This window comes from Ixodes scapularis, unplaced genomic scaffold, assembly GCF_016920785.2.
Source record: "Ixodes scapularis isolate PalLabHiFi unplaced genomic scaffold, ASM1692078v2 PGA_scaffold9__187_contigs__length_104089568, whole genome shotgun sequence".
Lineage (NCBI taxonomy): Eukaryota > Metazoa > Arthropoda > Arachnida > Ixodida > Ixodidae > Ixodes > Ixodes scapularis.
The window spans coordinates 73,883,805-73,910,582 of record NW_024609884.1 but is presented as its reverse complement, the minus strand read 5'-3'; the positions used below and the strand labels follow the sequence as shown (position 1 = coordinate 73,910,582).

Below are 26,778 nucleotides of genomic sequence, written 5' to 3'. Positions count from 1 at the left end.
TACGTAAACTGTCGGGCATTGATGCCGCTGGTCGGGCCGTTATCGGAGGGGCCGGGGTGTCGCAGGATGACATTCCGCTTTACATTAAAGAGTTTAAAACCACTTGAGGGATTAGGTGCAGTCGATCGACGTGTGGATAGTCATGTTGGAACGCTGGTCTGAACGGTAAGCTCCTATCGTAGTGGCCAATGTGACTTTCGGTCCCCGAGAGCGATTGCGCTCTGGGGAAAAGACAACACTACGAAAGTATGACGGAAAGTACGTATATTTATAATGGAAGTTTAGCATAGAAAAAAAAAAAGACAGGCAAAATCGAAAAAAAAAAAAACGCTATCCTTTATTTTACTGTTTAAATATATTACGGTTCCTGTAGAAACTGCCCTCTAAGTGGCGCGCTGGGATGAGCGCTAGAAGTTTTCGAGCTCGCAACGGCGCAGCTCCGTACACTTAACAGTTGTCGGAAGTCGCGGCTTTGACTGCATTCAAGTTGATCGAAAAGCGATTTCTGTGCCCGTGAAGCATCACTTCCAGCTGAGTGGATATCCGCTCTACGAAGATTAATTCAAGACGGCAATTGCAGCTTTGCGCGAACAGCACAAATAGAAAAACGAACACTACAATATAAATACTGGCTACGAAGGGCCGTGCGGGAAAACAAACTCATGGCTTGGAACCACATTGGAGCGGCTCGATTTATTGGCTTTCAAATAATTATGGCATGATTGAGCGTCTTCTTTTTAATAAGAGATTCATCCCCTGAGCCATTAAAAATAGCCTCAGATGTATGACATTGCTGGAAAAAAATGAACATGTTCGGAATATTTTTTTTTTTTTGCTTAGGGAGTCACCGAAAAATTCCGCACGTTCGAAACGACCACTATAAAAGACGGAAACGCAGGGCTCGCTAGTAGTGATCGGGGTAGTGTGCTGTTGTATTGATGATTGTATGTGCGATGCCTGTGTATGCCTTAATATATGTTGACCTGATGTTTGTAGTGTGCGCAACGTGTCTACATGTGTTAGAGATTCCGAAGAAAAGGAAACGCAATTGTGGCGTAAGAAAATAAAAATATTTTTTTGTAAAACATGAATTGGGCGGTACCTAGCGCCACCTAGCCTAGCTACGTGCGATTACTCTGCTTGACCCTGCCATCTGGTGGCAAGCGATTTAACATCCTTTTACGCTACGCCATAATTTCGTGTTACCGTGCTGAGATAAGCCAAGAGGTTGCTTCGGATTTGCTTTTTTTTGAGAGCGGCTTTTGGTTTTGCGGGCGAATGATTTTCACTCCTCCGTGATGTGCGGTTGACGCTACGGTTGACGAAGGAATTGTGGCTCGAGGAATAGCAAAGGTAGGACATAAAGTGCGCGAACTGAGTGCCGGTTGTCTCCGTTGAACATCGCAGTGCTGACGATGAGAAGACTGAATGACTGCATGCTTTCGAAACGTAAGTTTCTTTACCTGCAGGGGTAAAGAAACTTCGGAAATAAATACAGTTCGCGGAAAGCTCGTGTTACGTTTTTATTTCCTGCTCCTCTCGCTTCGTGCAATAGACTTAGTGTTCTCGTTAAGCCTTACCGAGCTCGATTTGCTCGATTCGTGGCCGCCATAATGAGATGCAGTCGACGGAGGAACTTTTCCTCCCCTGCTTAAGGGACGAAAGTTTCTCCCTTTCTGAAGGAACATATGTGTCAAGAGCGTTCCTCCCTTTAGGGAGGACTATACTGACCCTTTTTTCTAAGAGTGCGGTCTCTCCGCAAGCCTTACCCGATCAGTCAAAAACGCTGCACGCGTTCCCTCACAGGCGACACGACTTTTGATCGGACTAGTTGCTTCGTGTTAGACAGGATTAAAATAGCTCAAACTTGAAAGGGACGAAATAAAGGCACACGTACGACAGGACTGGCTCTGACTTCCAACTAAGTTTATTGCATTGCAACCAAGCAATATGTACCATCGCCTGCGGGCAGAAAACACACGAAAAACATTTAAAGATTAAGAATGTATGTCCAACACGCGCTTATCTTTAGATAAAATCAACAAGAACGATAATTCTTTGTCAATAAGACACACCGACGGCATTCTGACGCACTTGTCTCTCGCTTTTTTTTTTTTTTTTAAAGCCTTTATACTTTTTTTGTCTTGTTCTTTGGTCTTTTCAGGAACTTGGTCGATTTCAAAAGCGGTTCACACCCCCATCGTTTAATGTGCTCAGCAAGATGACCACCCAAATTGCTTCATACCGAAAGATTATGCTCCCGCGCTCTCTCACTAAACACCGACCCGTTTGTCCAATGTAAATGGGGCCACAGCTAAAAAAAAGTTCGTCAACAACCCCACTTGCGCAGTTAAAGTACAGAGCGCGACATATTAGGCGCGATCAAGCCATCGCCGGTTTTTCGAGTTTTTCTCTTTGAAACCAAGGGATGCCATCCAGGTTATTATTGCTACGGGAAGAGCTCATTTAGTTAAGTTAAGCGATAAAAGTTCGTGCCCGCTAATACTATTTAGAAGTAAAATGCAAAAATGCACCGATGTCGTGTTCGCGCTAACAGTGTCGCGATGTGTACATGCCGGCATGTATTTTATTATTATTTTTTTTTTTTTTGGGGGGGGGGGGGGCATTGAGCACTTTTATGTTATGCTTGCAAGGAGCCGAAAGAAGGAAATCGGTGCCATATCTACCAGCCATAGATTTTTCTTTTTAATTATGCAATACCCTGTGAATATACGGCATGACTTGCACACCTTTTCTGTTGATCTGTTCCAGAGTACGTTTTTTTTTAATTTTTTTTTAATTATGTGATCCTTTAAGTTTCTTTAATAGGCTCTCGCAAACACTTGATAGTGGCACGTTAGCGTATGCCGCAGATTTTCACTTCCTGAACTGAAGATCGAAGCCGCTTGACATTTTGTGCTCTCCACTTTTTTTGAGGGCGGTCAGTAAGCAATTGTTAGCTATCCCTCTTTTCATAACCTTAGTGTGGGCGCTCTCAAAGGACAAAAGACTTCTTTTGGGATCGCGGGTTGTACATCCAGCACAAGTGGTGGATGCACAACCCTCAAATTCTAAGTTAAGTCGACAGCTGTCAGCTGTCGACTTAACTTTTTTTAACCAGTTTCAGTTTTTAACCATCCTGGAATTCTATGTTACGTCGACAGCTGTAATCCTAAATTACCGCTTCTTTAAGAAAAAAAATTATATATGTATTGGGTCCTCTGTCGCCCCAGTGTTGTGCGACATTTATCTGGGCGAGATGGATAAACCTATATCTGGGTATCTTCAAGATGAACTCCATGAACTCCATGGAGCGAATTATACGACGAATAACTGACGATCGTCGCCCGACGGCACGCTCGGTTTGCGCGCGACGTAACATCCACCGTGCTCATTCCACGCGCAGAGCAAACTTCGCTGGGCAAAATTCATCGATCTGTTTGCAGCATATTCGTCCCACGGAGTTCAGCCTTAAAGGGACCATGAAGGCAATTTAATTTTTTTTTTTTAAACAGGGTGTTTTCGGAAGCATTGGGGTCCTGGCATGCCACACAATTTTTTCTAGAACGTTGTGACTCCTATTTCTGTACCTGCAATTAAATTTGCGAAACCTAAACAAACATTCCGATTTCTTCCCTTTTTCGCCTCTGGAAAGAGAAGTGACGTCAAAGAGCACTGTCGGCATCGGTAGGATTTAGTGCACACTCAGTGTGGTTCCCGTGGTTCGCTCTAGTGCACGGCGGTCTGTGAAGAAAACCTGGAAGAAATGGACGACAACGCCGCGCTCGCAAACGAGTTTGAGCTTCCGTTCAGCGACCTCACGCCGACTGAACGGGAGATGCGCTAAGGACGCAGAACTCTGGATTGGCGACCGATGCAGTAATGCTGCGCATTGCTGCGTCGGTCGGCAGTGTATGCAAACTAACGTCGCCTGATCGATCGCACGTCTTTAGCCGAACTTTCGCGCTACCTACTACTGCACATAAACGCGGCATGATTGGTGAGACACCAGTTCGCAAAGCGAACACGAGACGACGCACGAAATCAAAACCAAAAGTCCGCCGCCCCCGGCGCCTCGTACCTCTTTTTCTTTTCTTTTTTGTCCATGGTTGCTCGATGCTTGTTAAGCGCCCGAGGTAGCGGTGCGGGATGCGTTCAACCAGTGACAAACGGAGGGATCGCTTCATATTATGCTTTTATACACAGTATGAAACCTATTAATTCCAAACTACAACTTCAAAAGATTACCCAACGTTCAAATTAACTTTTTTCATGACATCTCACCACCGAAATCGAAACCAAGAGCGCGTCTATCGTTTGAACCAATCGCCAGACGAGGAGCCCGTTGTCGTCACGCTTCGACGGCGCACTTTAGTTCACCTTTCTGCCGCCGCCTCGGTGGGGTCTCAGGCTGTCAGGCATCGTTCCCGGCGCTATTATTACCGCGCCTGTTTGCTCGATTGGTGCGGCACCCAAACTTCTGTTCGGGCTAGAACTTGGTCAACAGTATCTGAGACGTGCCTGACATCCACTTCAATCGTCGAATAAAACTTCGAAACTGCCTTCATGGTCCCTTTAAGAGCTGCGCTCTAAAACTAACAAAAGTGGTGTCATCGGCGGGGTCAGATGATAATTGCTCGCCACTGCTGGCTCGAGGATGCCGAGGGCAGAGAGGCTTCCCGCATGCTCTGCGTCAATCGCTGCACCTATTTTAAAGCGCAGCTCTTAGGCACCCGTTTCCAGGTTTCGCGGCGTCGCCGTCGGCGTCGCCGCAACTGCGCTAAATTGATCGGGAAAACTGGCGTCACATGACCTCAGCAATTCAGTTCCCCCTAAATTTAGCGGGGAAAATTACGTCACTTGGCTTGAACAGCAATTCAATTCCCCAGTAAATGTAGCGGGGAATTGAATTGCTGCTGAGGTCACGTGGCGTCAATTTTTCAGCTCAATTTAGCGGGGAAACTGTGGGAGGGGGGGAAAGTATGCAGGAAGAGGAGGGGAGGGTACGGAGGACGAGGGGAAGGTATGGAGGAGGAGGAGGGAACACGAGGAAGAAAGGAGGATGGGAGAGGAGGATGAGGAAAGAGGAAGAGGCTGGAAGGAGGAGGAGGAGGAGGTGCATACCCTCCCCTCGGTACCCTCTTCTCCTCCTCAGGAGTTGCGTTCTAATTTCGCGTTACAGAGATATGTAAACGTCTTTCACTATTTAAAAAAAAAAAATTCGGTTTACGTTTGCTTTTGCTGACTTCACGGGAGAGCATGCGCTGTTGGTATGTTGTGTGGTATCTCCGACGCTGGTCATGCGTACACAGCTCGGTGACTCGGCATTTTTACCCGGGGTGATACGCGCTAGAAAGGTCTATAGAAGTCCGATTCCAACTCCGATTTCTTGAAAAGTGTTTCGACTTTCTTTTAAAGCAAACTGTGAGGGGAAACACGCCATATTAACGATAATGGCCAATTCAAAAGAGACGATACGTACCACTGGCTATACGTCTGCTTGCCTTAAGCGAGCTTGATGATGCCACACGTAAAAAAATAACGACCCAGAAACCTATCCCCATGTTCCATTAACATGAAGACAGTCAGACCGGTACCACCAGAACTGTGCGTGCATGTTGCGTGTGTTTGACTTGCCTTGTAAAGCGACTAACGCGTAAGCGCTGATCTGTAGAGTTACAGCGCTACCATGGTTTTTATTTGCGATTATAAGTCACCAAGATATATATTCTGTAAGTAATAAGCCTGTGACGTCGCTCTGCATGCTATTTCCAAGTTCAATGAACAATTCGAGGCTCAGCTATACCAGCCGCCAACGTCAAGGCTCATTCAGCCCCTTCCGCTTATTATGAACTCCTCTTTCTTTGCGTACGCACATTACTGGCGATGCCATTCAGAGACCGTACGCTCCAGTTCATTTCCCATAAAACTACACAGGGGCATATTCGCGTATTCGTCTCTAACAATAGAGACTTAGACTCTTGGAAAGTCATTCTTTCCGTTGCTTATCATCGTGTGATGAGCAAACCAATATACATAATGCACGGCGCCGCGGGGAGGGGGGGGGTGGGGGGAGATGGTGACGCAAAGCAGCTCGGAGCACGTAGAGCCAAAGCCCGCGCTGCAGAACCACAGTATCCTATATGCTGGATTCTCAGCCCTGCCCGTTTTCGCCTGGATGCGCATCCTACCGGCGTGCAGTCCTCAATCATTACTCTGCAAATGTTAAAGAGGCTAGCAGTTGTGCTGCACCGGCTAAATTTCTCATCTACGGCAGAGAAATGAGACGCTCGTCGAGGCAGACAAAGATACAGCTGTCCTAAGATGCGTGTAACAAAATTACGGCGCTGTGGCAGCCGAACTCACATTTGTACTCACCAGCCCAAAGGTTCCGAAGAGTGAAAGCGAAGGCGCTTCACGAAGATGCAAAAGCGCCTGTCTTACCCTAGTTCATTAGCAGTCGCAGGCTGCGAACCGAGAAAGAGGCAAGGAAGCCCAGCAGACGCGCGCCAATCTCTGAGTGTTCCTAACCATGTACCTGCTCTTAGAGAACGGGGTGAGGTTTCTCGTCATGAGGCAGAAGAGAGCACTACATACGCCGAACAATGCGCACAGGACGGCGTTGCGAGGAACAGCTGTTGCCGGAACGCTACAAGAACCCTCAGCCGCAGGCACATTCAGAGCATACTTGGGTAGTAATTCAATTACAGTAATTGAATTACTGTAATTCAATGACTTTTTTGGTAATTTGTAATTGCAATTAATTACTTTCGGCTAAAAGGAATTGTAATTGTAATTTAATTACTCTCTAGCGTCAGTAATTGCAAAACTTTTGGCACAATTACAATTACTTTTACAAGACTTTGTGGAGCCGACGGAACCTCTCTGAAAGCTTCAGCGCTCACACAAGTGGCTTAGCGCTCGGTGACACACTTGCACGCAGAGACACGCACGCACATACACGCACAACAAAAATGGTATTGAATTGCTCGTTGTTTTGTTGCTTATACTGCGGGCTGAGAGACAATCCTCTTTGGAGACTACCTCAACGGCGCCGTGTGGCGTCGTCTGCGGGGCGAGCAGAAAACAATAGCATAAACATGCCAAAATACTGAAAGAAAAAAAATTGAGCTTCAACTTTCAGCCGAGCTTAAAATTTTTAATTGTCCGTTTTTTTGTATAGTTTTGTTTTTGCCAGTTTTATACGTCTTTCTTCCAGTACTGTCGCATATTTGTATCTTTGTATTATTTGCAACTTTTTTTTATTGTTGGTTTTACCTCGGATATTATTTGCATACGCATTTTGGAGACTGACCTCGCATCTATGAATATTGTCACCAATGATTCGGAAGCCCCGATTCGGTTCCTATATATTTCTGAGTCACTATAGTTTCAACTCAATGTAAATAATTTACAATATCATTATGTTTGTATGTGAATGCGGTCGTATAAGCGCGTGTGGATTTCATTTTTATTTCAATACTTCTAATATATGGATACATGACTAATTGTCGCATTTTTATTTGCCGAGCTAACAAAAGTTTATGAACCCAATTTTTTCGTTAGCCGTCTGACGTCTTCCAGCACAGGAACTAATTTAATATTATTTATTAAACATATAAGAACGTAGAACTTCAATGCCTCAAACTGTCAATTTCTATCATGAAAAGCATAAAAGGAAAGAACATGCATAAAAGGAAAGTACAATATGTGACATTTATGTAGCGATGCTTAAGCCTCCTCAAACATTGGGGCAAACAAATCTAAAATACGTTGCATTTTATACAACTCGTTTAAAGTTTTACTTTTCACGTAGTAGTAATTGTAATTGTAGTTAAACTACTCTTGAAGCGAGGTAATTGTAATTGTAATTAAATTACATCTTGAAACTAATTTACCCATCTATGATTCAGAGACAGCGCGAAGAGACTTTCCCTTCCGCTCCCGTCCATGTTCGCGTACCTTCCCGGTAGTGCTCAGCGTCTTTCAAGCGCCCCTAATAAACCGCGACGGAGAAGCGTACAGCAGCAAACAACGCAGCTCGTGCCCCGGCCATCTTGAAATGTCGCGAGGGAAAGCCCCCGATCGTTGAAAGTATTCCGAGGTTCCCGAGGAACCGGCACCAGCGGAGAAGGACCGACAAACACAGGTGGTCCTACCACGCACCAGCGCCAACCGCGATCCAGTTACAACATCCCACATTATGCGAAGCTTTGAGATTATCGTCTCTCTTCCGCAGCGGAGCAACCGACCACGAGGAAGAAACGAATCCAGGGAACGCGGATCTCTAAGCTGTCGTGGCATGTAGCGCAACCCCGAAAGCAGCTCCAGAGGAGCGGATCAACTCGAAGGGCTCAGAATGTGGCCTCGACGGGCGCCCCGCGTGAACGGGAAGCAGCAAAAAAGAGTCGAAAGAGAAGCATCGGGCCGTTCGGACGGTCCGATTGAATCCAGCCCGTTGGTTTCATGATACAAAAGCCCGGAAGCGAGGCCGCAGGAGGACGCGAGCGCGGGTCGAGTCCCGTCGGCTCCGCTAAATCCCACAGACGCCTAAACAGAATTCCAAGCCGCGCAGCGAAGCAGGGAAAACAGAGTGTCCAAAGCGACAACCGCTCCCGGCAACGCGCTCGGCGCCCTAAGCCCTTTCCAAAGTGAAGTCGCCGGCGCTGCACACGACAGCGGCAAACTGCGTTCTTTTTCTCATTGAGCGCCAGTGCAGCAGAAAAGCTGCGCGATTTGCCGCGAAACTCTCCCGAGAGACCACCTGTGCGGTCAGGCAGGTCGACGACAGCGTCACCCTCGGGTAGGCCTCAAAGAAGCGCAGGAAGGCGCCTCTATTCGGCTCTGGCAGATAATTTGTCTTTATGCCGTGATTAGGAGGGAAGACGGCCCAGATCGAGTACTTCCGGTAGACTCCTTTTCTTGTCGGTGCTTCTTGTCCAGCTCTACGCTCGCCGCAACCGGAGCCCTGAGCCGTGCGCCCTGCTCCGGAAGTCACAAAAACTGGCGCTACCCCATAAGCGACAGTTTGGGCCTCTCTAAATTGCGAAGAAAAAAAAAAAAAGAAAAAAAGAAGAAGTGTTTGAAGTAAAAAGTCTGATTTGCTCACTCCGCCTAAGGAAACCTTTTCCTGCTTTCCCTGCCATTCCTGCGTTCTTTCATATTTGCAATTTTATGTTGCAACCTCTCCCTGGACGAGAATGCGGCACCGCCACTGCGCTGTGACCTACAAGCAACGGCCACCGTCTGCATGGTCCCGATCACCTCCCTCGCAGCCATCAGGACCCTGCGATCCAATGACTACTTCGAATCAAAAGACCCCAACAAGTGAGATGGCCTCTCAGATTCCACCCATGAGAGTGCGTACAGAAGAAATATCCAAAGCAGATGATGACAAATCATTCGTTTACAACATGGACGACGAAGGCAACAGTACACCGTTCATCAAAGTGTCGTATCATAAGAAGAGACCATCCGGGATTCCGGTCATATTCAAGCCGACATCACCTGAATTCTAATTTTGGAAGGAGAAGCTAAATTCAATTGGAAAAGACATCGTTGAGGTCACGCAAGAAAAAGTATTGCCACTCAAGATTATCAAGGATTGAAGCCTCTCTGAGAATGTGGCATCACTGGGATCTGCAAACAAACTACTGACGTTACAATCCCTAGGAAACATCAAGGTTTTTCCAACCGTGCCACAGACATACTCAAGGAATCTAGGAAAAATTAAGAATGTGCCTGTTGAGACTCCCGACATTGCACTCCTCGAGTATTTTCTCGACGCCGGAGTAACGTCCGTGCAACGACAAGTTGCCTATCTTCGCAAGGAGGATGGGACTGTCAAACCACAACCTTCTGGAAGCGTTGTCCTTGTGTTTTGTCCGGACCGCCCGATGCCTAAGCGCGTCTTCCTTGGCCTCACCGGTCACCCCGTCAAAGAGTACTTTGGACCACCGGTTCAGTGCTTCAAATACCAAAGATATGGCCATGTTGCCCAATATTGCCGAGGCTCACAACGTTGCAAAATCTGCGCTGGACCGTATCACTACAATAACTGCAATTCTAAACAAGAATCAAAGTGAGCCAATTGTGACGGCAAGCACTCGGCATCCTTCTCCGGCTGACCGTGGAAGCATACAGGAACCGCAGCAGCTCGCACAAGCATAACGAATGGCCGAGCTCTTAGGCGCCGTGCGCATTCACCTAACCCTGAGGTCGTTCGGCTCCCGACGCTGTCTCCAACTCAACAGGAAAAACTAGAGAAACCTACATACGTCAGTGCAGTAAAACGTGGTCCAGAAGCACGTGTGGCACAAATTACTACAGAGAAACGTAGCAACCGTTTCACACAGCAGAAGAAGAGTGTCGCCGACACATCAAAGGTGGATGCGCCGCGTGCAACAGCCAATGTTCGATCCTCAGCGTACCATCGTCCATCGGCTTCTTCGGAATTTGTGACTACGCCACGATTTACGTCTCTCCAGCAAGACTATATAAGTCAAGTATTGCAACCAATGTTCTTCTCAGCACTAAAGGCTATTCTAAAAACATCACCAGACGCTACCAACCTGCCAGAAGTAAGGGCTTTTCTCGCAATGGAACACCTGCTAATGGCTTCAAATGATTCTTGAAAAAAAAACTTAAAAATAATATCGGGTGCAAATTAAGATAATTTTCAAAAGACCACTATTTCCCAGTGGAGCACAAGAGGATTAAGATACCGATTGTCCGATTTTAGACAGCTGGCTTTCAAGTACAAGTACCCTATCATTGTTATATGCGAGTTCAGATTGCCTAGCAACATGTGTTTATCAGGATACGAAAAGTTTGACTCCTTTCGTACTAATGGGGAAAGTCGCGTAGCTCTATTCATTCGTAGAGAACTCACGTACGCGGCACATTATATTTCATCCCATCCAGACAACAAGTATGTTTGTGCTACAATTTCTGATAAAAAATGCACGTTCTCTTTCACCATTTTAGGAGCATATATACCTCCAAAGTCCAAATTCGACATAGCAAGCTTAGAGAACATCCTGAACACAGCCCCATCGCCGCATATAATTACAGGAGATTTTAACGTACACCACTATTTATGGAGCAGCTTTTGCACAAATCCTCGGGTAGGTGCCTTGCTAACATATATACCCATCATATATCCCTATTAAATGATGGGAGTCCTACATATCTCCGGGGTGCGGAGAGTAGCAGCTGCCTGGATTTGAAATATGTCTCGTTTGGTCTTGCGTCTTAAGCTATTTGGTTCACAGATATTGAAACACGTGGCAGTGACCATATCCATACATGCACAATTACACAAGGATTTATCACAGGCAAGAAAAATTATGTTGTCAAACGAGTCGATTGGTGGGAGTTTGAGCAGTCAATGAGAGGTAAGTGCAATACGCTGACTGATCTTTCTGAGTTTGAAAAAGCTGTCATTGACTCTGCAAACTCATTGACCCATAGTCGTAGCCTTCCACTTAAACGGACAGCTATTGACGCGGAGTACGAACGTCTTTGGGCAATACGTCGACAGGCGGAGAGGTGTGCTCGACGAAAAAAACAAAAAGACAATATTCGCGTGGCAAGAAATCTACAGAAAAATATAAGCCGCCATGTTGACAAGCTCGGTCAACGTAGATAGAGGGGAGTTTGTGAAAATATTGATCCACGAAAGCCACTTTCCGCAAATTTGCAAATAGCTCGAAGCCTTAAGTCCCCTCCTCAACAATATCACATATTCCGAGCACTTGCGTTGTCGGTGGCATGTTCTCAAAAGGATCTTCCAAACGAGTTCTGCGCATCTCTCACGTCGGTTGTTTTCATGCCGAAAAGTAGTCCGGTCCGCACCGCTGCAGCACCATCAGCTGTTAATGGCTGTATGGACAATGTCTTCACTCTTGGCGAGATACCGCTCTTTTGTTTATAAAACCAAACTCATGACAAGGTCCGGATGGGATAAAATATGCTTTCTTAACACATATGGGGACTGATGCTCGCAATTGGCTGCTGGAATATTTTACCCAATTATGGAGATATGGAGAAGTACCTAGTGCATGGAAACGGGCAAGAATTGTTCCATTACTGAAGCCTCGCAAGTCGCCCCTACTTCTATCCTCGTGTCGTCCTGTTGCTCTGGAAAATAGTGTTGGCAAGTTGATGGAGAAAATGATTAATCGTCGTATAGAATGGTATCTGGCGAAACGAGGAGGTTATCCAAAAAATATGCATGGTTTTCGTCGAGGAAGAAGCTCCGTGGATCCTGTACTTGATCTCGTCACCTACGTCGAAGAGGAAAGATCTCAACGGAGGATCACAATAGCGGCCTTTCTCGACGTGAAAGGAGGTTTGACCATGTTACTCATAATGCCATCTTTCAAGCGCTACAGGAGGTTGGCATCGGAGGCTGTCTCTACAAGTGGATCAAAATTTATTTCTCAGATCGCACCATTTATATGACCCCACAAGATGGAGACACGTCGAACCATTTCATCTCTCGGGGTGTACCCCAGGCAGGCGTGTTAAGTCCTACCTTATTTAATATCACGCTTATCAGGCTCGTGCAGTCGTTGCCACCAAATGTAAATGCATGCTTATACGCAGACGACATCTGCATATGGGCTTCTGGCTCTACTCGCGTACAAGCTAAAGCCAGAGTACAATTCGCTTTAAAGAAAGTTTACAGATACCTTTGCGTCCACGGCCTTGAAATCTCCGCTGCCAAATCTGCTGCCATTGCATTTACTCGAAGGAACATGGACGGTTATCCATTTCGCATTTTTAAGCAACAAATTTCGTACGTTAAAAGTCCCATATTTCTCGGCGTATTTACTGATAGGGGACTGATAGATTTACTAGAGTAGGAGCCGCTTTTCTCCAGAAGAAGATCTCTCCGCTTGAAGTTTCTTCATGCAATTAACCATGGTCAAACCGGGATTAATAAAGCAAAGTTTATTCAACCACCCAACTTCGTATCTAGGAGATTAGACAACTCAGAAAAAATTCAGGAATCGACAGCCCGAACGAACGTTCTGAAATATTCATTTTTTCCAAACACTATTAAAGAGTGGAATGCCCTGCCAAATGACAACCGTTTCTATCCTGTCAAATTCAGTTTTCTTTGACAGACTGTCACGTGACAGTTGGCCAGACTAGCATGACTTGGAAAATGTTTTGATCCTTACGATGCGAATTTCGAGTGATTACTGGGCGCTCGGCGTGATACTGCTGTACGCTTAGTTGCACCTACTTTGATTATTTTATTACTCTTTGAACGTAGTTAATAAAACTACATCTGTGTTTTTTCTTTTGTTTTGTTTTTTACTCCTGTGTCACGCGGCAAGCGAGAGTTCTTTGTTTTTGCTGTTAGCGCATATTTTCCTCAGCTGGTGTTTTTATCTGGCTCGTACCTGGAATGCGAGTAACAGATGTTTCTTTTATCATATTCTGGGCTTGCTTTTGTTCGAGTGTGTTTACCTGCGTGCTTGCGTTTTTCTTGTTGTTTTTTTTGGTACATATACACGAGTGTATTTCTACCTTCTCAACTATGTAGCCCCCCCCCCCCCCCCCCCTTGCAATAATGCCTTCGGGCGCTGCGGGGTAACCTGAAATAAATAAAATAAATAAAAAACTTGGACCTCCATATAAATTACCTTAAACGGAAGCTGGTCAGTTTCATTGACCTCTCGCAGTTCATTAGTGGCACTACGTGGGGCACGTCATTGCAGGCGCTGATACGTCTCTATCAGGCTTTATTTACTTGTTTGCTTAGGTACAGCCTTCTAATTATCAATTATAAAACTGTGCCTAAGTACAAACTTAGGCACAGTTTAAACCTTTAAGGCACGCGCTCTTCGAGCCTGCCTTGGGCTTCCAGCATGTGCGTCAACAATTGGAACTATAACAGAAGCACGCGTCATGCCTTTGAGCGTCCTGCTTATGCAGGGAAATTTAAGGCTTCATTTGAGACATTTAACTAAACATGACGATCACACTCTTGCCACCATAGAATCTGCTCGTCCAAACTCAAGCTACTCTAAAGCACTGTCACAGGTACGGCAATACTTGCCTGATGATCTCACACAAGCCACAGTTTGCAAGACGCCTCCGTGGAGAATTCCGGAACCAGATGTCAAACTTGATATTCCCGGTATCAAGAAAAAATCAAATATGCCGATGGTTGCGATTTTACTTACTATGTCCATATTCACGGTAACCATCTCTCAAGAACACATGTATACGCATATGGCTCATGTACCTCCGATAGTTCTACATGCTGTGTAGTCATTCCAAGTCATCGCACAACCTTGAGATTCAAGCTAAGCGACATAACTTAATCTACGATGTTAGTGCTAGTGGCAATTTATCGAGCACTTTAAATCCTCTTGAAAAAATCGTCCAACCCCTGAACAATATTTTCTGACTCCAAGTCGGCCCTCCAAGCAATATCAGCACTTTTGCGACGCGGCCAAAATGACCAAATGGTTTTCAAAATAATGACCATTCTTATGCAGTGTTTGGATCTAGGACACACTATCCAATTTCAATGCACACCAAGTCATTGCCATTTACCTGGAAACGAGGCTGCAGACGCAGGTGCGAAGTCAGCCCATTCTCTATATATTCAACTATTACAGTTCCGTATTGTCGGAATGACATTAGATGCCTTATCAATCGTCACGCCGCCAGCTCAAGGAGAAGGCTGTGGCACAATGGCTGCTACCATTTTGCTCCCCTCTACGCGTTGTACCCAAATGTCGACTTTCAACTTCCACGTGATCTTCCCCGGAGGACTAAGGCCGCCATACATCGCCTCCGGCTCAGTGTCGCTTTTAGAAAGTCTTTCCTTCACTGCATCGGGCAAGCCAGAACATCGGAGTGTCCAGCCTGTGAATGTGATGAAACCATTGCTCGCATATCGTGCGACTGTCAAATCTACGAAGCGGAAAAAGAAGACCTCAAGACTGCGTTGTTACAACTTGACAGTCGACCGCTTTCTATCATGAAAGTGCTCGGCACCTGGGACAGCCCTCAGAATGCAGCGAGGGCAACAAAAGCTTTTCTGCGCTCCTTAAAGGAAACGCGGCTGAACTGCTGCCTCTAAGGGACAGACGTACGTACTTCATTTGTATTGTGTTTGACCATTTGTGCCCTCGTGTTACTATTTTTAGACGTGTTTAATGTTTTATAATCTCCTATCCTTTCCATTCTCTTTTAATTCCCCACTACCCCATGCCCAAAACAGAGTAGCCAACCAGGACTGTTAACCTAGGTTAACCTCTCTGTTGTTCCTCTTCTGACCCACCCTCTTTCTCGCTCTCTCTCTCTGTAAATTCCAGCTCGACGCTACCAAAAAGAGTTCTCAAATCGATAGAGTTCAGACTAGACAAGCCAAGCGACACCGAGTGCTCGCGCGCGCTGACTCGAACTAAGCGGTTTCTTTTTATTGAACTCTCTTTACCTTTTTTTTTTTTTTTACTCACGATAGTGCCAACTTTAGAGTTTGGTGAAAGCCCAATCGAAGGATCCGACTGGCCCTGTGCAGTCCCTTCCACGTCGTTTTGCCCGCTGCGCACGTCCCTTGGTAGGAGGCTCCCGAAGCAAACCGCGGTTCAATATCTGTCCGATAGCCGCGGCCCCCTGCTGGCTAGGGCGGCCAGGGATCAGTGTTTCCTTCTCTGGAGCGCGGGGATAAGGAAACTCTTTTCCCGGCCCCAGCGGCGCTGCCGCCCATTCTTCAGGGCCCCTTCTGAGGCCCGATAGAGCCGGTGGCCCGCGGGCGCCTACTCAGACATGCAACGACGCCAGCCAGACCGCTGGACGCGCCACTGTCCCTTCACTCGAGGCGACGGAACCGCGATGTCAGCAACGCCTGCGGAGGGGATGCTACATGCACACGCTTTCGCGACGACTGTTCCTCCGCTCTCAGATCGAGAGCGCCTGACAGAACCAATTTCACTGCTAATGGTTCCACTTTGTTCTTTTCAGTCGGCCGAGCCAATTTCGCCTCCAGTGGCCCGACTGCATAACAATAGGGCCGGATTTTGTGAAGTTGGTGCGACTCGCGGCACGTCTTCGGTCGCTGACGAAGCTCTCTCGAGACCGCGTCTGTCCGCAGCCTTCCCGGAGATGACAATAAACGTCGGGGCCAGAGGCGGCCCTTCGCGTGTCCTGGCCAGCCGTGTCCCCCTAATGAGAGCCACCGGAGAAACTTGGTCGCTCGTTAGAGATGTGCCCCAGTCCTCCAGAGTCGGTCGCGCAGACCGGGAGCTTTGTCGACAGGTTCACGCTCGACTGCGGGGTGCAACTGAAGCTCGTCGATCCGACGTCGGGGCCAGGACCTCGCGTGGCCTACCTGTCTCCACGGCACCTGCCAACACGACATGTCAGTCAGCCGGAGCCAGGGCACTGTGGCGTACTGCGACGCACCGCCTCGTTACAGCGGCCCTCAATTAGCGCGGTCGCTGTAACCAATAAGATACCATCCCACTTTCGTGGCCATAGCAGACTCGGCGCTGCTCCAGTCTATGCAAATAGGAACGCGGACGATCCAAGCCCGGCTGCTCTTTTTCCGACAACTTCTGATGTCCCACTGTCTCGGGTGCGCCGAACCCGCGCCGTGATTAGGCACGGCGGGGGCTATCTTCATTTGCGCCGGAATTGAGTCTTCGCTCTTTGGCGTATAATCCGCCGCAAACCACTCCGAAATTCTCATTTGGTCCCAATCAAAAATTAATATACACGTAAAAATATCAAAACAGAAAGAAAACTCGAAGCGAAGGTGCTTCGCTAGCTCTTCTCGCAAATCCATTGATGCATAAAAAAAAAAAAAAAAAAAAAAAAGCCAAGTGCTAAAGAAATAAAGATCCATCTACAGAGGAGCTCAACGTGACGAGAAATCGGAGCAGAATTCCGAAGAAGTGAACTGAGACCACCTTCTCCGCCTCGTCCGTGTTAAAAAGGCGCCGCCACCCGCCATCGTTCCCCTCGCGTTGAAGAAATGAGGGGCTTCTCGGGTTTGCCGGGCCATGTGCGCACGGCGCCTTTCATCTTCGTTCCGCTCGCGCAGTGAGAACGCCTCAGTTTTACCGTTTGCTTATGGCTCGGTGCCGGGGAGAGTTCTCAAGACCTCTAGGAAAAGCAGCTCCACGTTCTTCACTCGTTGCATGCTCGATGCTCTAGAGCTCTCCGCTCAAGCATGCATAGAACGGTAGAGAGACGCCCTCAAAGACAGCAATACTTACATGCGTGCGCCTTCGACGGGGAACGCACCGAGGTTTTTCGACTTTGTGGGCCGTCCTCGGAAACCATCGCACCTCGTCTACCGGATGTCGCCCCCCCCCCCCCCCCCCCCCCCCAAAAAAAAAAAAAAAAAAAAAAAAAAAAAAGTTTTTTTTTTGTTTGTTTTTTTAATCACAAGAAATATTTACGCATTTTCGAAAGCTTTGACCTCACCTGGTTGTGGGTCTAGCGGTTGGGGCGGTTTGCCAAGGTTTCAGAACTCAATGTTGTGTTACTCGCAAGTAAAAATAAAAAGATTATTTCTGAAATTTTTAGTAAGAAGAGTGATTTCCTTTCATATCGTGAACGCAAAAAGGGTTGAAATTTTAATTTTGCCGAAAAAAAAAGATCGTTTGGGGCATTTCTGAAATTATAGAGGGCCCACACGGCAGGTTCGGCGAATTTTTAGTTTTTAAGGTATGAACTATTGAAGTAGCATATACGGTTTGCAACCTTTGAGACAGTCTTGAAATAACAATGATTGCGCTCGATGAAAAATGTTTATTAAAATGTTAAATATATTTGAAACAAATATTTTCTTATTCGTGCCCGTTTTTATGTAGAGCGAGGTACTGCAAAGGCCCAGTAAAACAATATTGACATAAACCGTATTATTTTGTTTCCGGAGGCATGCGGTTTAGAGAAGCTCGTTTTAGCGAACGCCGTTTTACCGACCCCGGTTTATCGAATGCCTTTATAGAGAACCCAGTTTAGAGAAAATGGCGATGAGCCTCCTTTTAGCGAATTCGGCCGCCGCGAAGCGGCGTGTACGGGTAAATCAGGTGAGTTAACATTTTTGTAATGAGCCGCCGCAGACTGCCGCCGTGCCGCGGCGAAGCGGCTGGAGCGCAGCGGGGGGCATGGCTTAACACGCGCACCAGTGATACACGCGAAAAGTAGGGAAACCTTTTTTTAAAAAGCGCCCCCTTTTCGATAAACGACGTTTCTCTAAATTGAGGCTCCGCTTCCTCTAAACCGTGCTTCGATAAAACGTGCACATTCTCTAAAACGTGCTTCGATGAAATGGCATTCGATCAACAGTAGTAGTAAACCCTTTTGTTTCTACTACCTCTATTAAAGGCTGAATCACCCCAAAAATGCATTCTAATGCTTCATAAGAAAAAAGAAATATTTGAATGATTATTTTTAATGCAGTTAAAGCTACACAGAACGAGCATTAAAGAAATACCTACATATCAGAGGTAATAATTTCCGCGTGAGTGTATTTTGTCAACTCCTCCATAATATGGCCTTCAAAACAAGCATATAACAAGAATCAAACTTTAGTACGGACATGACAAACAAAACATTACATTTGATGGTGTTATTTTTCCATAAACCACTTGATTACCTTCCTGCAAACAAAATACGTAGAAAAGACACAAAAAGTGTCTGTGAGAAAATTTATTTTGTAGTTGAAAGATTTTGTAAATTGTGGTTTATAGAAATGCATACAGCGCTTCATTTCTTTTATTATCACATATTTATTTCTTTATCCTCAAGGTAAAAAAGCACATTATAGAGGGGAGTGAAGACACAAAAAAAGATGGCAATTGAGGGAACTGAAGATGCTGTTAGTAAGAGATTGTTTAATAAAAACAGCGCCACTAATTGCTTCAACTGAAGCGGGAAGGTTGCTCCAGTCATGTGATGTTCGAGGTATGAATAAGATGTCGAATGTGTGGGTAGTAACGCTTGGTATGCCAACCTTATAAATGTGATCGAGACGAGTTGAGTGATAAGATGGTTCAAACGTGAGTTTTTGGAGACGGAATGGGTTATGATAATACAGCTCGTGGAATAAACATAAACGAGCATTCTTACGAACGAGAGAAAAATCAGGTAATGCTAAGTTTGCTTTCATGTTAGTTACATTTGCCTGACAATTAGCCAGCATGAAGCCAGCTCCTTGGTTTTGGATCTTCTAATGTAGTGATAAGAGTTGTTAATTACATACTTAAAAATACTTTCAGCCTTTCCACTTTGGTGAAGAAGGAAGAGCAGCGGAGCTGTAGCTTCTGTTTTCGGCGGTGGCTTTGCAGGCGAGCGATCTGCTCTTCTTTCGCAAGGGAATCTGAAGCGCTCCACGCAGTGGAACTTTAGGCGATAGCGGCCTCGTGACGGTAGCGGAATCATTCGCACTGCTGCGCACATAGCCGCTCGTTCCGTTCCCGCTCTTCTTCCTCCAAAGAAATGTTGCCGCCATCTTTGAGCGACGGCAGCAACCAGTTGTCTGGTTGCCGAAGCTGGAAAGGTTGTCGCGATCTATGAGCGACGACGGCAAGCAGACAACCGGCAAACACAACACTCCGGACAGCTGCCCCCCCCCCCCCCCCCCCCCCCCCCCTATGAGCGACGGCGGAAACCAGAGTGTTGCGTCGACATTTGTATGGTACCGGACACGATCCTGGGGAAACTAGCCCTTAACAGCTCCGCTGTAAAATGTGCTTTCCCGTCATATAAAGAGGAAAAACAAGGAAGTCTGATACCGAGCCACGAAAAACAAGGCTAGAACGAAGTACTCGGACGAAACTGTAATCAACCCCAGACCTTGCACCTTCCTATGTCGCACTTCACTCCAGCCGACTTTCTCATAGGAAAACAAAACGCAGCCTCATAGTGTGCATCCCAACGCTGCAAATCCTAGTTCTGTTAGCTTGCAAAGGCGGTGGAAATAATGCGAAAAAGTAACCGATCAATTTTGTAGGACATAGAGGAGAGGATATCTTAACTAATTACGATTTGATTACTATATATTCTCCCCCCCCCCCTCCCCCGTTTCCTCACGTGACTTCAAAGAATGAGATTTTGTGCTAGAGCACGAATTTTCGCTTCCCGCCAGTGCTAGGAAATAGGCCATATTACATGAACATTTTCAGCACAAGAAGGAAAAATGAGGTCTGGTAAGACAACGTTGCCGTATTGTAAGGTTATCAACCGACCCATCCAACTCCAATGCCCGCTGGAGTTCCTCAGTGAATGAGCAGAAGGCTTACAGCTCAAAGCAAGGGGCATGTTTGTGAAATAGCTTTTAAGAAGAGGGGCTTTCAATCAAATGACGGGTAAAGAGTAGGAGAGTTTGGTCAATGGGAGGCGCGGGCAGAGCCAGGGCGTGTACCAGACGCAGAGAGAGGGCCTGGCATGCTCTCTTGGCCAACTAGAAGCCGAAAAGGATCCCCTATCGGTGGTAGCGAGAAACAGTTTTGGTCGTTTTAATAAGCACTTAGCTCCAACTAGCTCCAACCCGTCTCCAAAATGGCGCTGCCATGTGCGGTCGAAGCGAGGCGTGTACAGTGATGCATTCATTCTCGGCGAGCTCTTCAATCCACTTTCCGATCTGTAACGATAATGTTTTTTTTTTGTTTTTTTTTTGTTTAATTTAAGTTTTTTCCTTTGTTCTGACCGGTGCGTGACTTTTCCTCGCTGTCTCGTCCCTCTCGCCTCGAAACAGATCGAAGTCGAGTATTAGGCTTAGCGTTTGGGGCGTAGAGTTTGAAATGAAGCGCCAGCGCAACCGGAGGCAGCAAAAGAGACGGAAACCTCATTTGGCGAACAAGATTAGCGGCTACTAGATACAAAAAAATCAAAAGAAAATCAACGCACCTTCCGTTCGGTGCGTACCCGCGGTAGCCGTGGTAGCGCGGAAACGTTTTATATACTTTTTTTTTGTTGTTCTGGCCCCGGCTCCAAAATGGTCAACTGATAACTTCCGCCGCAGGCTAAACCAGTCAATCAGAACTGGATTCTGCGAAACTGACTTCCGGTAAGCGGACTGAATGCAATTCTGTACTCTGGGAACATTCAGTGACTCTAGTCGGAGCCAGTGCACAATGGCGGAACAACTGACGCCGCAGAACGTGCAATTCATTACATACGTTCGAGTGGAGATAGTGACCACACGCTGACGAGATCATCGAACAACACCAAAAACGGCTATCACTGCGTTCGTCGCTCTTTGAATGGATGTGTTATCGCCTTCTCATCCAACCAAACGCAGAGAGTGTACCGTGAGACTGCGCTTTTACGGCTTTGTGTCCGCCATGGTTTTAGGGGTTTCACCACTTCCAACAGAGGGCAGACTTTCGAAAAGGGTCCGGAAGCCATGAGAAACAAGGGAAGAAGACAACGAAGTACTCGGGCGAAAGGGACCCTTCTACGAACTCCACGTCTTCTCTGTGTAAGTACTGTATATAAACCTTTCTTTAATTTCTCCCCTAACGATATTTCACTACTGTAATAACCGAGATGCTATAATGATGACGCGTATTTCAATTTTAAAGGGACTAGACACTTATAAAAGACTAATTTTAGTAAAAAAGGAGCTTGAAAAACAAAACTCGTTTTAGGTAGCCAAGCATGCGGTTTGTATTGCCTCATACTCTACATGGGTGTTTTATGGGAAATTAAAAGTTATATAGAAGCCGAGATATTTGTAAGCTAAAACAAGCTCCAGGATTTTGTAGTTAATATTGTATGTAGTGTACGCAGTGTTAGAGCGGGACCCCGTGATTAACTTACATTTATCTGTATCAATTTCCATCAGCGAAGTACCAGACCCATGGGCTTTCAATTAAAGTCCGATTAAAGTTGCAAAATATCAGATTGGTCAGTTATACTGCGGTGCAGAACGCAGTCATCAGCAAACATGCAGATTGGAGATGAACTTTTAGCTACTAGATCGGTATTATAAATTAGAAACAATAATGGATCAATTATTGAACCTTGCAGTGCTCCAGACTCCACGGAGGCTAAAGGCGAATTGCTATTATTAGCATTGACAAACTGTAAACGATTAGTTCAAAAGGAAGCTCTCTGAGTGACATGTTACTGAGAGAATAAACACGGACGGACACGACGACACATGAGCGTCAGTGGTTAAGGTGCTAAGCTTATGCATTAGTAGAGTGTGTAATACTCTATGACATGCCTTTAAGAAACATAAAAAAAACACAGTCAGTCTGAGAGACAAAATTGAGGAAACGATTAAGGTTATGAGTAAATGCACAAGCTGAATCTCACAGGAAGATGCCCTTCTGAAGCCATGCTGAGCCGACGTAAAAATTGGTTGGGATAGCTTGCTGAGTGTGTGTAAATTATACCTTAAAAAGGTTTTAATGAAATACTTGCTACAGAACTGGGACGGTAATTGAATGCGTCATGGTTGTCCTCTAATTTATGCAACGGAACCACTTTATCTATGGTCCAACCACTGGGAAGAGAGCCTAATTCGAGTGACTGGCTGGGAAAATAGCAGGAAAATTCATAGAATTTTCCTGCTATTTGCACATTTGGGTATGTTTTAGTAATGAAGAATCAATATCGTCAACCCTGCGGATGATAAAAATGAATTTCCATCTATCATGTTAAAAATATCTAGAGCATGATCAACAATACAGTTTATTGATAAAAAATAAATTTAAAGGTGTCGAGAGAACATGCGCAGTTTATTTTTAGACTTCACAAATGTTCCTAAACAAAACCGTGAAAGTTACACTAATAATGTTTGTGTAGGTGAATTATATCGGCATAATATATATGGCTAATTGTCGCCATAAGTATGTTAATTAACTAAACTTTGTGAACTAACTTTTCAATTAGTGAAAATAAACGTCTGATTTTAGTTAGAAACCTGCTGAGAGTCATTGAAAACCACAATCAGTCAATTATATAGAAAGATTTGGTGCATGTGCTTCGTTTTTCTGGGTACCGAAAATGCACCAAACTGCGGTGGGCTCAATCGATTTTTTCACCTGTTATTATTTGCGTTTTCGCACAATAGCACAAGTGTTTTATTTTGCGCACCACATGCTCCCCATACTCTCCATGTCTTTTTTTTTTTTTTTTTTCTTAATGTACTGATTTAGAGGTTCTCGATGACGCTCGGGAGTTTGTTTTTATTAAACTTTTTCATTTTGATAAGTGAAACATTAATCAACAGATTTTTGTTAATAATTCGTCTTTTCATGAAATTATCGCCCTATATGATGCCCCCTTGGCCATAGAACTCACCTGCACAGACTGCATTATAGTGTAGCTTTCACTGCTTGTTCGAGAAAGATTCGGAATGCCTAAAATATCTTGTACAATACTGTGAACTGAAAATGATTTGGCAGAAACTTCATTCAATACTGCGGCAGATTAAATGGCCGATATGGTTCCCCCACAGGCAGAGATAAGAGGAAAATTTCCATTATCACTGCTGTTAACAGTGTTCCAAAATCGTTTAGTATTATTCAGTAGCATAGAATGGGGGGGGGGGGGGGGGGGGGAGGAAGTGTCTTGTTAATATATTTGTCGCGTATTTAAATTATCTACCGTTTCCCTCAGCGACAGCTTCATAACCATTCCAGCGGGAGTTTGCTGCTTTAGATTTTGCTGTTCGCAATCTTTCAATTCTGTTTGATATCATTTTTAAAGTTGTGTTGCACAATGCTGCTTTGGCGTATAGGCACATTTTCTTAAATGGGATATGCTTAATTGTTAGTGACGAAACAATATATTTAAACATATTCGAATTTGTTTCAACTGATCAATTAATAACCCCTCTAGATAGCAATTAAGAAATTGGTATAATTATTGGCTTATCGAAATGAAGTCAATCTTACTGTAATCTTGTATACTTCATATGTTGATAATGAAGAGCATCTGGGCATATTCAGAGTACACTGAAATAACGAATGGACACTGAGACCGGGCAGATACGATTCCGATGAAGTGGTGCCTGGTTGAGTAGTAAGGATCGCGTCTAACACAGATGACGACGACGGTGTTACTCTTGTCAGAAATGCGACTAGTTAAACTAGGTTAAAATCCGAACATAACGTAATACACTCGCTTGTTTCAGTTGTAAAAGGAATAGAAGAAAAACAGATACAAGAACATTTAGTATTTGAATTTTTGATGACTTTTTTAAAAGGAGGGCTCTTTGGCCTAATGGGGAAGGTAAAATGAGGAAAGATTTGGATATTTAAAGTCAACCATCAAATTAATAAGCCAGCTGGGAACCATAAAGTCATTTGGTTGGTACAATTATGCAGAATATAGGAAAATCTAAAACATTTTACTAAGAAACGGTAACAAATTCCAAATTTTTTTTTATTTACTGAAACCCACACCCAAGTAATTTGAAAATCATTAAAAAAATTGTTGGCTATTGCCAACAAAACACTACTACCCGGCTTGTCATTTCTCTTCATCCTATAATATATATTGTTACGTTTTTGGCAATAAAAGAGCTCAATATTATAAAAGTTTGCACAAAGTCAAGTTTTGTCAAAACTCTTAGATACGCGACAGAAGAATCAATTACCAAGCGTAAATCATCCTGTTTTTTTATCATACTAGTAATGTTAGTAAAACGACGAAAAAGTCACCGCTAAAAACGTCACGTTCATCACTCCTCACCGATTGTTAGAAAGGAGCTGATCCCCGTCGCACCTGCGTAATTCGCAGACCGTGTCCGACCATGATTCCGGTAAAAGACCGCAAAAGACAGGTCATGATGGTTGTTGGTATCTAGATTATACATGTCCCACTTTCCGTTTTGAAAGAGCTTGTTATGGGGAATTTTAGTAAGTGTGACCCTTTTTATTGTATTCAAGTAATCGTCTCCGTGCCAGCCTCGTGTCGGGGGAAAAATCTTCCACAATTCAAATTTGAGTGGCCTTAAAAACTGTGGTCGTTTGTTTTGAAAGGTTCGAACTGAGCGATTACAAGACAACATTTGTGAGCAACAAAAGTTCTCAGCCTTTGAGTAAGTGGCATTTGTTCATACGCTTGCTGTATATTCAACCGCTTCGTATTTTCAGCGTATTTTCTCATTGAGACCACGTTTCCTGAACACAGTCATTAATCCTGTAATAAAAAAAAAATAGTATTTGTTTGTGACCTATTTCCCATACACTTCAGTCTTGAAGTTAATTTAATGTTATATATATATATTAATGTGAACAAAGTTTGATGTACTGCGGCCACCTCTTGGTTCATATGTTGCCGAAATCCGCAGTTCTCATTCCCACCATCGTTACTTTGTTAACGGGATCCGAAAGAGATTTCTGAATATACTTTTTTTAATCGGTAATAGAAGCTAGCACAACATTTTTATATTCTCCGAAATTCACCGAAGAGCGTTTAGGCATTGCAGCAACCGTAATATTACGTTTAACTTAGTTGCTTCTCACTAATAGAACCAGCGTTTACCTCGTCGTCCTCACACAACATCAAAAGTAACACTCGAAATTACTCAACACGAGCTTTTGGGCATAGAAGCACAACTATAAGTAAGTATAGTTGGATCTAAAATATAGATCAGTGTCACGTTTCTTAACCTGCGCTAAGAACGAAGAGGTTAGCGTTCTGCATAGCAGTAGCGCACCCATGCCCACTGGCCGATTGCGATGATGATCCGGGTTTTGTGTGCGGTGCTTCTGATGACGATATTGTTGTATCGTCATTTTTTTTTTTTTCATTTAAGGAGGGCACCCTAAAAAAGGGAGTTGTCGATCGGCTAGCACTCTTATTTTATTAGAAACACCCTAAAAAGGGTACAGGGTGCTAGCGATTGCCTCGCTCTTTTTACATGGTGGACACCCCAGGAAATGGGTTCTAGATATCCAGACATATTTTCCAGCTCCCTGGCGCTGCACTCCAAACAAACACATGCAGCTTTCACCGGTGTTCGGTCTGTTTAGCGTGATCTCGAGTAGTGAGATCACAATGCAACACATGTCACCTTCACCGTAGCGTGTACTGGCCTGCGCCTATCCACGCGGAATAAAGAAGCTGTGAAAACCGTAACGCAATCCCCACGGCCCTCTCTCGTCCTCCCTAACCTCGCCGTCCACATTCCTCCTCACCGCTACGCAGGGACGGCACCAAAAGGAGGCGAGAGGTGGCGGGCGCCTCCCCTAAAATCTTTCCTGCAACTCCAAAATATGCCGGCCTCCCCTCCCCCCATCCCTAATTTTCGTGCGCATGCCCGTGCACACTAGATGGCTCGTCAGTTTCCTAATTTCCACGTACCATGGAAAAGACATTGCCTTGAAGGACACCCAGCTTAAAGAGGCCCCATACCGGACGGTTTCAACGTATTCGTGCCGTCCGCTTTATTTTCTTTCCGTATCATGCGGAAAACGAAAGATATATAATTATCGGTATGACTTGGCGAGCCTACGCAGCGTCGTCTACCACTCAATGCCGTCTGGCGCCGACTACAGAACGCTTCTCGATAGCAGCGTCGCTCAAGGGACTCATAGAGACTTGGAATCCTATCTGCACTGCGCCGTCGTTTCGGACCTGCCAGACAAAGGAACTCAAGGGCACTGCTGATGTTCTGACCAAGGGTATCCCGCAAAGTCCTGAGACGCTCGGATTGACTGACGCGTCCGCAAGGGGGTGGCTTCGAGGCTTCGGGGCGTCGAGGTCATGCTGCTTATTTCAAGTCTCTACCTGTTTACGACAGTTACTTGAAGCAGCTTTTGTGACGGAAAATGT

The 26,778-nt window shown here is 45.3% G+C and overlaps 1 protein-coding gene across 1 annotated transcript in view; it reads right to left on the bottom strand.

The window, feature by feature from the left end:
* LOC8053393 (complexin) overlaps positions 1 to 26,778 on the bottom strand; it is a 1,077,036-nt gene that overhangs the window by 777,798 nt on the left and 272,460 nt on the right. The window lies entirely within an intron of this gene.